The sequence below is a fragment of the Centrocercus urophasianus genome, unplaced genomic scaffold (assembly GCF_019232065.1).
Source record: "Centrocercus urophasianus isolate 14NV4802_14NV808 unplaced genomic scaffold, USGS_Curo_1.0 seq_13, whole genome shotgun sequence".
Lineage (NCBI taxonomy): Eukaryota > Metazoa > Chordata > Aves > Galliformes > Phasianidae > Centrocercus > Centrocercus urophasianus.
The window spans coordinates 42,737,150-42,750,291 of record NW_024884475.1 but is presented as its reverse complement, the minus strand read 5'-3'; the positions used below and the strand labels follow the sequence as shown (position 1 = coordinate 42,750,291).

Sequence of the window (13,142 nt, the reverse complement as noted above, 5' to 3'; positions counted from 1 at the left end):
CACTATTATGAATTAGGGTAATGGGGAAGGGAAGGAGGGCGATAGAAAAGAAGCAAGGAGTCTTTATAGGCAGCAAGAGGGACATAGTCACCACCATGGATCCAGCGTGGTTCATAGTTTAGTCTTTGATCTTCAGTAGCGGTGGGTCGTCAGGCAGAGTTGTTCTGTTGACAACGATGACGACGAAGGACGACGACGACCATGGTGATGATGGCCCTTTTTCAGTGCTTCAAAGTGGTTGAGTCAGCTGTCTTTGGAGTGACAGCTCAAATCCAAAGTGGTCAAGTCAGCTCTTCTTTGAGTGACAGCTCACAGTTCTCCTTGCGGTGGCAGCTTCTGGCTCTGGGATCTCAGCAGGAACCTCCTTTGTTCTTATCTTTCTGGCCTTGCCAGCAGATAAGAGGAAGCAGGGAGGCACCAACTTGTATCTTGCCTTCACAGGATACAATGGTATCATCCCCCAGCCTCCCATACCAAGCTGGAGCAGTTTGGCCACAGGCCAGATCTTCCGCCAGTGAACACTCCTGAGCACTCTCTTCTGCTCTTCTACAGAGCAAGCAGCTCTGGGGGGGAAGGGGCTTTCACATGTTCCCAAAGCGATATCGATTGTCACACAGTTAGCACCCATCACTTGCCTCCTTGACAAGTCACTCAGAGTCTTATCACAAGAAAAACCTCAGGAAGCAAGCTTTGAGCCAAAAAAAAACAAAGAAGGATTCTCACAACTCCCCAAACCTTGGCACCCAGCAACACCCACTGCAGAAAGGGAATCAGCAGTCATGAATCCCACCTGCATCATATGCAGAGCCTTTTCACATACATGCAGAAAAAACATTCCTCTTTATCTAGTGAGGATGTATCAAGCTGTAGCCCAATATGTGGTATGAATTTATAATTCATTTCTGCCACGGTGTTTCTGAAATCCTAAGATTAGCTGATCAGTTTTGTTTACATGGTATATTAAAATAAAAGCAAAAAGTTGGCTGAGCTTACATAGATACGTAATTATGTCTTTGCTTGGAAATGTTTGTTAAAGATGTACATTTTTCCTTTCCCAATGTCAGTTTCTCTTGAGCAATACGTTCTGCTGTTGTAATGGCATATTAAAAATTTATATACACTGTAAGCAAGTCCAAGAACTTAGTTGATTGCATGTATTTCTTTATCTAGCATTTGTCTTTGCCCAGCAAATTTGGCTTCTGTCTAAGAGACCAAATGAATTGCAAGTGTATAATTGATTACATTGAGCCTAACATAACCTTAAAAATCAAGATATGAACTCTTTATTTGAGTTGTCAAGGAAATTGGACTTTTCAAAGTCTAAAGTCAGCCTGAGTCCTAAAATTAGTCTTTGTTCAATGTATACTGAAGCTATGTGGCTTAAATGATGTCTGCATATGCTTAAAATTCACTGTGTTAGGTTGTTTTTGATGAGTGAATTTTGCGTAGTTATACTTAGCTGTCTAGTGAGTAAGGCTTTTCCTCATTTCCTACTTAGGGCACCTGAATTCATTCCCCATCTAGTGCTTTTTCAATAAAAAACAAGGCGATGATGTTGCCATTCCATGTTTTTAATGTCATATTACTCTTAGCAAACATGGCAATTCATATGCTAGAGAAAAAAGAAAAGACCTTATGCTGTTCTGCAGATTTGGGGCCCATTTCTTAATTGCCCTTCTTATTACACAAAGTTCATTTACCACAACTGCAAAGTAATTTCATTGATGAACAGTGTCTGACAATTCCTTTTTTCCATAGTACTACCAATAACACAATTTATTTTATCTGTTTGAGTTTCAGCTACAATTTTTATTGAGTTATATATGAAATTATTACTGATTTTAGGTTGTTACTTGCACCGTACAATGAAACGTTGCCAAGAGCCATATTAAATCCACTGAGTTAATAAAGACAAGCACTAGTTCACTTTTTAGCTTACAGATTAGGAGTGCTGAAAATGAAAGCTCATAGTCATAATGATTTCATAGTAATTTCTAATTCAACTGTCAACAGGGAAAGTGAAGAGTAAAACATTTGGTTTGTAGCTGGAATTAGTTAGCCAATGGCAGAAGGAGATTCATTCGTCACTTTACCTGCATAAAGTTGTTACATAAGACCAGTATATGAACAAATCTGTATAGAGTCTGGCTCAGGTGTTGAGACTTAACTTGCTGGGAAATAACTGATAATGCTAGGAAGAAGGAAACTGGAAGTCCAAACTTGGACTTTGCCTTCACTGTCCCAACACTTCTCTAGTAGGTCTCTGTCCATCGTTTCCTTTCCTTCTAGTGCCAGTCCATTTTCCCAACCATTCTCAATACTGTTCTCCTTACGTTTCTCACCAGTCTCTTGTCCCACAGTCATTCAGAGTGCAGGAGAGATGGCATACCAAGTGCAAGTTCTAGGATACTGCCTCGCATTCTCTAAAACCTGATGCCATGCCTAGTTGGATCCTTAGAAAGCACTATAGGGAGATAGGACTTAGTATTGCTCTTACTTTCCTTCTTGGACCTGCTTTTGGCTACTAGTGGAAAAAAGGATAGTATGAAAGATAGACCTTGGAGACATATGAAGCATATGTCTATGCTTCTGTTCTTAAGTCTTGTGCCTACCTACTCTTTCCTAGATCAACAAATAACCATCCCAGTGAATGTCCTACTTTGTCTCAGGGACTTTGGTATATGTAGCAAGTTTGCTCCCTATATGCGTGGAGGATTCTGTGTTCCTTTTGTCTTTTAAAACTGAGAAATCTCTGTTCTATATGTTTGTCCTGCAGCTGGTCCACCCTCCAAAGTTACACAGCATCAGACTGACCAAGAAATGGGGACTAAACTGCACTTAATACATCTGCTATCCAGTCATACACAGGATTAATCAAAATGCCCCTGGCTTCTGTGAGTATTTCTTCCTTGCAAAAACAGAGTCAGTATGAAAAAAGACATATGATTTTCATGGATAATTAGAAAATTTCATTTGAATTATGAAAAGCCACAAGCAAGCTGATGTTTTAATGAAACACTGTTTTGAAAGGGAAGAAAGGCAGGCTGAGATATTTTTGTTAGTCTAATATTTTCATTATGGTTTAACATTTTGCTATGTGGAGTTAATTTCATTCACTTTAAATTAGTTGTTATCCAATAGGATTTGTATATAGAGAAATGATATGCTAGAGTTTTTTCTACTAAAAAGCATGGAATATGTGCAGAGAAACTCAGGTATCATTGTGGTATTCAGCAGATGTGTGAGATATTGAGGACTGGAGTCTTTTGACGACAAAATGAAATGATGAGCAGGAGCAATCCTACTGATCTCCACAACATTAGCACCAAGAATAGCAAGAGCACAAACAATGAGATTCATAAGATATTACTAAAAGCAATTCAGTATGTGCATAGATTAACTGTATTACCTTTTTAAAAATTGCCAGGAGCAGAGTAACATTCATAAGACAGATTCAATTAACAACTGTGATTGTGATTAAAAGATTGTGTTTTGAGGTGAGGGAGAAGCATTCTGATTTATTTGGAGCATGCTGTGGCCAGCTCCATCTGAAAGTGATGGAAAATAAATTGCAAATAATTTCTTTTACATAGACAAGCACTATAAAACCATAGGTGCACATTACAGTTCTTACAAAGCCATTTGTTCAGAACACTGTTTAGTCATACAGGCAAACATGGAGTTGCTCTTAAGCAAGACAAGCTCCAGCCTAGATAAATAGAGGTGGTTATGTCCTAAGAAATAGAACAGTTATCAAACAGGAGTTGCTACTGCTGCTACCAGCAAGCCAATAGGCATGCTGTGCTAGAGAGGCAGTTACCTGTTCCTCTGTGTCTCAATATGTGCTGTGATATTGTCACATAACATTGTCATCTACTCTAGAACAGAGGTAGTGGGACTTCTTATTCTGATTCTTTATTCTTATTCTTTATTCTTATTTAATATCACTCTGAAGTAGCTCATGGTATGTACCACCATTCTGCCTAGATGGTTGGAGGCAGGGAACTAACTTGTCTTTCTGCAGTACTAGTGGTTTGGTTACTCTGGCCCTGGATTAGCTAGCTGTTGCATTCTAACCCAGCTTGGACAAGACTAGTACAATTTGGAGTGAGGTGTTTTAAGATATTCCACAGTTATCTTTCAGAATTGCCCATGTTGCTTTTTATAGTCAGTTCTTATTAAAGTTTTCAATAGCAGAACTATGTTACATTCAGAAAAAATGCCTTTGATAATGAGCTGTGTTCAGTGCAGTACATTAGGTGGTAGTGTTGAGGAGGAGAAAAAAGAAAACGAGCTATTTATGCTTCTGACAAAGTTGTAGTCCTTTTAATTTATGGACTTCACTGACCTTCTGAAAACAGTTAAAATCAGTTGTTTGTGTCATGCTGAGAATCTGCAGCCGATATATGTTTTTAACAGCATTAGGAACAGTGTTTAAATTATATTGTCTTTGATTTAGGCTAACTTGTAGTGGTAAGTAACTGGCTTGGGAATAATGAAATGAGGCATGTTTCAAGTATTTCACTAAAACCAACACAACAGAGTAAAAGATATGCAATAAGCAGAGGAGAGGTGAACCTACAGATAAATGTTTCATCCTTTTACAAAGAAGAAACCATAAATTAAATAAGACATTTTAATGTTGAAGCACAGGTCTAATTTGTGAAAAAAATACATTGATTTCAATGGTGGGATTCAACCTTTGGTTTCCACTCTATTGTCACCATGTCTAGAACTTGCTAAAATCCTTGTCTGGTTTTCCAGTCTTGGTTAACGCAGGTGAATTTAAATGACATCTCCCATTCAAATCACATTTTCCAAACAAACTGCAAAGCAAATTCCTGTAATTGCAGTCTCTTTATTCCCCACTCTATGAATCTTCAGGAACTTCTAATTATGGATAACTTAATTTTTTCACGCTAGCTTTGAATCTCTTAGGATTGGAAATGCTACTGACAGAAGCATTCTGAACAAAATGCTGTAGAACTCAGTGCTGGGGGACACACATACACAAGCAGCAGACTGAACTCAGTATGTTGTGGATGCCAAATTTGCAAATGAAGTGAGGAAAGCAGTTGAACAAATACTTCAAAGAAATCTGTTGGGGTTATTTGAGATACTGCTGCTCACTCAGGAATTCCCTGAGCTGTACATCACTAGCAGCTGGGAATTTGTGACTAGGGAAGTACTACTACGTAATTTGCCATAGTATTTTTCCACCAACCATTCACACCAGTACACTACTGGAGGCATAATTTGAATCTAGGTGATTCAGTGTAGTCATATAAATGGAATCTAATCAGCTATGGGGTTGAGATACACACTGTATGAGTACACAGAATGGCTAACTGTATTGTTTATGTTATTCTTCTACTTGCGTGTCAAGGCTAAGCAGACTTATTCTAATGGGTTCTAATGGAACATTCACCCAGAATAGATCCCAAATCCAGCAAGTCTGGAAGAGGTGCGATTGAAGCCAGGGCAGTAATTCGACCTTGACTGTATTCTTTACTCTGTTTCTACCACCAAACTAATTCACTCCCAAGCCTTGTACATCAGCCCTAGACCAACTGGCATGTAAGAACTCCGACTGGGCCCAAGAGGGTCACTTGGATGAACAATGATGTATTAAAATGCATTGCTTCCAGCAGCTGCAATAGAATAAGAAGCAAGTTTCTGTGCTACGCACTGATGTTATTAAAATCACATTTGTAATGAAAAATAAGTATGGGAAAAGGGGAGACAGGGCAAAAAGAGTAGCATGAGATAAATAGATTATTTTTAAGTCACCTTTATCTATAATTTTAGATCTTTTGCTTTTTAAGAAATATTTCCCTTGCCTTGGACAAGGAGAAGATTAAATAACATAGATTGGAGAACCAATATCAATTTGTCATTTTGCATGCTCTCCTCTAGTGTCAGTAACTAATTGTCATACTCGTGCTAGGGCATACTGTAGGGACAACTGAAAGCACATTAGAGCACGTAATGTCTGTTGCATTGTTTGGAAATGACTCCTAGCAGGCTCCTTCCACTCCATATGCCGTGTTTATCTGTTTGAAAATAGTTTCCATGGAGATGAGCTGATATTAGCATTGAATCTTTTTTTTGTGTGTGTGTGTGTGTGTGTGTATGGAGTCAAATTTTTTAACGCACTGCTTGTAACATACAAATGAAGAAAAAAAGGCAAACTGATGTTTCTGAAAATTTCCAGCTGCTTGAATTGCTTACATGAAAAGCTAAGTTATGTCCACACTGTATCTTACCTTCTACTTCTCTCTGATGATTAGGAAGCTTGGGCTAAATTGAGTATTTGTGTATTTGACCATAGGCTGGTTTGCATATGTCCATCTGAGCAATATTCTTAAACAGGACTGAAGCAAAAGAAAGGCAGGAAATACACTGTGTATTTGTAATACAGGCTGTAATGCAGCCTTCACACTGCTCTGAATTAAGTGAAATTTTGAAGAGGACAGACAACATCTCCTCCCACCAGTGTGGGTAGGAATTACTGAATGTTTTTCTGAGTCAGATTAGTTTGCTAGATACTTTAATATAGCTTTAGTATTCTGGTTTTCAGTGAATTTAAGCTGTAATTTTCTTGAAATTAAAAGCTCATGTGAGGATGATGTTTTTTGAGAATAATCACATTTTCAGGAGAAAGTGCATGTTTTAAAGGATGTCAAAATCACATGTAAGAAGGGCGTATTCTTTTGAATATGCATACATATGTAGAAATTCAGTGCCTGCATCTGAAGTAGTTCGCTTCAGCTCATTTTTCAGTCAGTGGAGTGCAAGTCAATACAACCAGTGGAGCCAAGGTATGGATTCCTCCCTTCTTATGAGAGAAGCTGTTTGGAGAAGTCACAATTTATTACTTGCTCCCTTGAAAACTAGCTCAGATATAAGATCCCACACTGAACTCCTGGAAACAAGAGACAGTTCCTGCCACAGCTGTTTGTATGTTTCAGTGTTTTTTGTGTCAGTAGAACATCCTAAACCAAAACCTCTGACACTGTTATTATTCAACTGTTATTATTCATATTCAGGAAGCATGGGCACCAGAGATCACTGCAAAACCAAACTCCCCAGTGAATTTCTCTTCTTTTATGCAGTTCACCGAAGGGAAATGGAAGAAGAAAAGGATTTGATCTGTTTTGTTCACAATTGAGGCCATAAGTTCAGAGGGAGGGAAAATGTGACTTATCTGATTATTTAAAATTGTTTAAAGGGGTCGTTGCTTCCTCTACATGGAATAAATTCCTCACCATGTGCTTCTTCTGTGAATGGTCTCTTTTTTTCTAAAACTGCACTGGGCTTCTTCTGCATCTTTCTTGCTTTTCCATAAAGTGATAATATAGTTGCATAAACAGAATAAATGAGCCCTCTTTATGTACTTCATGGGAAGATAGCCACTTGGTAGGTAAGCTAATCTGCATCAAAAGGCTTACGTCTGTATTGCCATTGCTTCCTTCCACCTGGATGTGTTAAACCTGTGTTAAATGTACAGTCTATTAATAATGCATTTTGTGAGTGTTACCTGCCATTTTATATCTCCTCCTTCAGCTTAGGAACAGAAACACCTCTACTAACAGTTACAAGTCAATCTCTTCAGCTTGTTCAGCCCTTTATTATTAGTTGTTTGACCTTACTACATGCCCTAACACCATTTCCATCTATTGCTCTCTTCCTATCACTTAGATATGTCTATTCAGCCTGTGGTGCATCTTATCTTGTTTGAGTCATAAATCTTTCCCTTTGAGTCTGAAATGGAAGGTATCTTGGTGTTCCATCTTATAGCTGTGACAGTGCTGTTAAAGAATGGACTGTAGTAAATTTTCTGCCTGAGTTTTTTGGGTGGAAAATATATCTATTTTTCCTATATCCATCCAAATATCCATTGTTAGAAAGGGACAGCATATAAATATTTGATTTATAGTCAATCCATCCATAGCACTGAAATTGAAATTCTGCTCCTGGAGTACTTTATGTCATAGAGGATCTAACTCATTTGAATGCTGTAGCGCAGTGTACAAAAACATGGTAAGATGAAAACAAGCTATTTGGAACTTTCAATTGTAATTTCATCTGAATGTATGCTCAGCTGTCTTCCCGTTAATGCTAATTGTTTTGTTGCATGCATACATCAGGCAGTAAATTCACATCCTTACGGCTTTTGACTTGAGAGTAGCCTTGGCTTGAAGCAAGCCTTTAAAATACATGGGAAGACTGAAAATATTTTAAAAGGGATATGAAACTGCTGGTGTATTCAGCTTGTGTGCTGTCTCACCATTTTAGGTCTGACTTAGCCTTCTACCCCACTGCCACCTCTCTGCTTATCTCTTCCTTTCTTAAGAGTATCCAGGACATTGAAATTAAAGCTGCATTATTTCTACCTTAAAGACAAGTTGGAATGAAATACGCACTCTTCTTTGTAACTAATTTTGAATGTACAAAGTTAGTATCATACATTTTAGCATAAACTAAGCTGAGAGTTAGTAAGAGATCTACAATCTGATTGATACATATTCAGCGTTGTCAAAAAAAGTTAGCAGGACTTCTGCCAGATTTTATAATTTCTTTCTGGTAAATTCTGTAATTTATTATAATGTGTATGGGAACTGCTGAGTCACAGCCTGAACCTCTGATTAATCACCTGAGGTGAGCCTTGAGTCAGCCAGAGGAGCACAGGTGAAGGCAATTCACCTGTGCTGCCAGAAGGGGTGGAGCCTGGCTCCACCCCTCCTGGACCTATTTAAGAGCTGGCTACCAGAGGGGAAGGATCTCTTCTGGAGATCCCCTCTTTTGGTATCTTCTGGTGCGCTCAACCCAAGGGTAAGCTCTTCCACTTATTCTCTTTTGTGATCATTGTCTGTTTGCCTTACTCTCTTGATTATATTGTAATTATAACATCTTGGTTATACAAAATTATAACATCTTGGTTATACATAATGGAATAAGTACTTTCAATATTTTGTGTTTAAATATATTTCTTTTTTTTCTGATGTGATGACCAATACAATGAAAATGTAGCTATGCCTTATGTATGAGTGACACTTTTTCCTGCACAATCACTGGTCATAATATCTATGATGAAAACACTGATGGAGATAACAATACAAATATCTGAATGCCAGTGCCATCACAGAAAAATGAACGGGTGTTCAGGGACAAAGTTGAAACTGCTGACCTCTCTCACTTTTTCATCTGTGTTCAGGCTTATCCAAAGCATAATGAAATAATGGAATAAACTTCCTTTGATTTAAATGGTTTTCAGACAAGGCTGTTAATATCCATGTTAGATAATGTCAAGGTTTAGAACTATCAGAATAACAAAACAAAGTGTGCACCTACAGCTTCTATAATATTCTTCCTCTGTGGGTTGCTGTGCATGTTGCAATACTAATTTTCATCATCTTGCTGAGAAAATTACTATTATCCTCGTCTCTCCAGTGTGGAATAAACCAAAGCATGTTGAGAGCTAGCTTGGGATAGTCAGGGTTCTGCTATGGAATGGGATAAAACTGAAGCATGACAGAGGCTGGTTGGATAGCAGTATGCAGAAAAAAAAGCCATAAAAATATTCAGAGGATGCAGAGCTGTCACCTGTAGTTTATTGTGCATTGAACTTACATGCTGGAGATATGAACAACAGATAAAAATACAACCTTGTCCTTCATTTTGACAAATGAGAACAGTGTGGAAGAGCGGTTCAGCAATAAGAGAATGTGTCCTCAAATATTTGTATAATCAATCCATTTACCTAATCCAGGATTAATTGAAAGGAAACAACTATGAAATTAATAACAGCTATATATGACCTTTCTAATCAGCTTTGTTCTGTTATTTGGACAACAATTTGTTAGCTAGGCCGGTAAAGTATTCCTAAGAAGTCCTATTTTACAGTGAGCAGAGTACAATTTGGACTGATACTGTGCTGCTCAAATATCTATCTTTATAATTCTTTTAATCTTCTGCAATATTCATACAGACAACCTAAAATCAGACTCCTAAATCCACACTGTTACCTTAGTAAGTGATCTGATTATCAAACTTCTTTGTGTAATGCTAGAGATATCCCCTGCTACTGATGAGTTATCTTTGCAGGAAATTTGAATATACTGAGTATGATGGAGGAAGGAGCAGCAGAAGAGGGGAGACCAAGGAACTAGAATTACAAATGTGGCTGTTTAATGGGTTTGTTTCATCATGGCAACGCAAGAGCGTTTTTAAATTTAAAGCTGTGTTTTAGTTTCTGTTGCAAGTCCAATGTTCTTTTTTGTTTTTACTAGATAAAATGTTGATAACATTGAGAATTAGATTTTAATCAAGAAAAGCTTACTCCTGGGCACTAAATCTTGACTAATGCACCAATCCAAGTAAACATCGAAGCATGTAATTTTATCACTGCTTGACAGTGTACATAAAGTCATGCTTACTGAAAAGTCCCACTGGCTGTTTAATTAAGCATGTATATAGGTGCTCTGCGTGTATATACGATGCAGAAGAATGCAGTATATGTATTCAGTAGTAAGTAAAATGAAGCCAAGTATGAAAAACAGTAAAATTACCAGTTATTCCTTCCCATTTGCCTTTCAAGTGGCAAAAGTGGCACAAAGTTCTGCAAGCATGGTATAATTTATCCAGAAGGAGCTCATTTTGTACTGACTCCTCTTGTGTCCAAGATGCTGTACAAGCACCAAGCAAGAATAATCTTGCCCCAAGCTGTCTGCAATCAATTTCTCTTTGACACTGCAGTGCCTGCCACCGTGCATGTCTCAAAGCAGCTGAATATACGAATGAGATGCCCACATGTTGGGTGCAGAGTGTCCTGCCTCTCTAGTGAAGGTGGGAGTAAGTTCACACAGCTCATTTTAAGCAGTCCTACATTTCTCTAATGTAAGGAGACTCCTTTGATACAGATAGTCCTTGCAGGCAGCTGTTTTCAAAATGGGGGTTTATTGCTAATACCCTGACAGCTTCATTTTAATCCTGATGAAATCAAGGAGGGTCTTTCTTTGACCCCTTAGGTTCATTTTTTAAGGCTTTTGTCGGCCAGAGGCCACAGTGGAGCCAAAATTATGGTGCTTATCCTAAATGCTTTTCAAAGCACTGCTGCATGTATGTTTGCTGGTTGAAAGAAATGGTTTTTTAATATAACAAGCAGAGAAGTATTCTCCAAAAAAGCAGAGCTAAGAATAAAAAAAGAGTACTGTGTATGTTAATTAGCACACACGAGAAAGTGTCCTAGAGGCTTGTCTTTGTTGCACTTCAGTATTTTCGTTAATGATACATGGTTTTGCAACAGAAGCTGAATTTAAATGCTAGGCTGTATTCTTAGCATTGCTAAAAACCCAAACATGAGGCTGAACTCACATACATTGTCTTACAAAGCTGATTAAAAAAATTAACGTGAAATTGCTAAGTACTGCCCAAATTAACACAAATCAGGGTTCATTACATGGCATTAGGAGCCAATTTATTGCAATCATTTTGCCTGCTGTTAGAGAGAACCATATGCCAACTTCAGAAATAACAAGCATTCTAAATCAGGGTCATCGCTGTCATATTTGCATATGAAATTCATTAATTGATCTCCTGTGCATATTGAAATTAAATCCACACATTTTTTTGCTGCTGAATATTCACTCAGAAATTTTTTGTGTGAAGGGCAGTGCTGGCTAGAGAGAGATGTGATGCTTTAGAAAAATACTTATTCCAAACTGTGCTAAATTACTAAGTAATTTCACTTGCTCTGCTTGACTAACTGAGGCCTTAGCCATCTTTTGGTTCATAAAGGAGGAGATATGTGGTCATGCAAGACAGAGAGGTCAGAAACTATGTTATTAGCCATGTCTTGTTCTGGTGGTCTTCCAAGACATGTGCTACAAAGGAGACTGCAGCTGTGAGAGCTAATGGGAAATCAGGGCAGTTTTTAGAAAAGTCGGCCCTTCCATAAAAGTGTGCTCCTTCATGGAAAAAAAGAAGTGTTATTATTCAGGTACATAGAGGAAGAGTGACAGCACCTGCCCTTCAACTGCAGCTCCCAGTGCAAATTTAAACGGTTTGGTAATCTGTAGTAATTATTTTGATATTTCAGTTTTTTTCTAGAACTCCTGTATTTTCTGTGGATAAATAATAGAAAGTCCTTGTTTCATTTAAAGAAGAAATTTTTGTGGGATAAAAACAGAAATGCCATTCCTGTTCCTCAAGTGATTTTAATTGATTCTGGACAAAGGCAGTGGGAAACCTGGTTTGAGAGCAGCAGTTCCTTCTCAGCCATGGCAAGGCTATGGGAGAGAATAAGGGTGTGAAAAAATGTGGTACAAAAGTCTTCACAGTTAGATCGTGGAGGTGATGTTAGCTGACTTTCTGGCTCAGAGTCTGTCAGTGTATGGAAGGAAGAGATGAAAGTTGTTGAGAAGAACAAGGAAGTGATTAAATTAGCCAAGTTCAAGACTGGAATTGGGGACTATGGGAAACCTGATATGGGGAGAGATGATGAAAAAGTGTCTGAAAGAACCAGGGAAAGGGAGGTATGAAGAGAGGATGAAAGCAAGTGGAAAGGACCTGAGAAGGATAAAGAAGGGCAGCTGCCCTGTATTGTTTTCCTTGTAGTTGATGCTGGTCATTTGAACACAAAGAATGTCTTCCCCTCTCCCCTTTATCCCTTGAAATGAAAGGGGTTCTTCTCCAGCTGGTATCTGGAATGGTCCAAATGGACTTTTGGGTTGGTTGACCTTCCTCCTGTCAAGTTCATGGACTGTTCTTATCTGCGCGTCCATTTGCCACATGGACAAGTATGATTCCTATAAGGCAGCAAGAATGGTTTGAAAATGTAGAACAAATCTATATTGCTTTACTCTGTCCTGCTGCTGTGAGAGCAGATCTTCTGAAGCGCATTCTCTGGGATATATAGCTCCAATATAAGCCAACCCTGGCCTGTGCCAACAAGTCACATCTTTCTACACATTCTTCACCAAGTGAAATACTTCTGTGTAGTGTCTGTGAATTTTCAGTGGCTGTCACTCTTAGCAAGAAAGCCAGAAACAAAAGAGGAATGAGAACTTTGAACAAAATAAAATCATTGCACCAGCATGACTGAGGTGGTCCAGAAAGTCACAGTTTTTTTTCAATTAGTG

At 38.3% G+C, this 13,142-nt stretch overlaps 1 long non-coding RNA gene across 3 annotated transcripts in view; it reads left to right on the top strand.

Annotated features, from left to right (window-relative positions):
- The window catches only part of LOC122157007, a 185,300-nt gene that overhangs the window by 107,869 nt on the left and 64,289 nt on the right, over window positions 1-13,142 (top strand). For all 3 annotated transcript variants that reach the window (XR_006167749.1, XR_006167750.1, XR_006167748.1), the window contains exon 4: window positions 2,777-2,894. This is a non-coding gene — a long non-coding RNA (uncharacterized LOC122157007). The remainder of the gene's footprint in view (window positions 1-2,776; window positions 2,895-13,142) is intronic.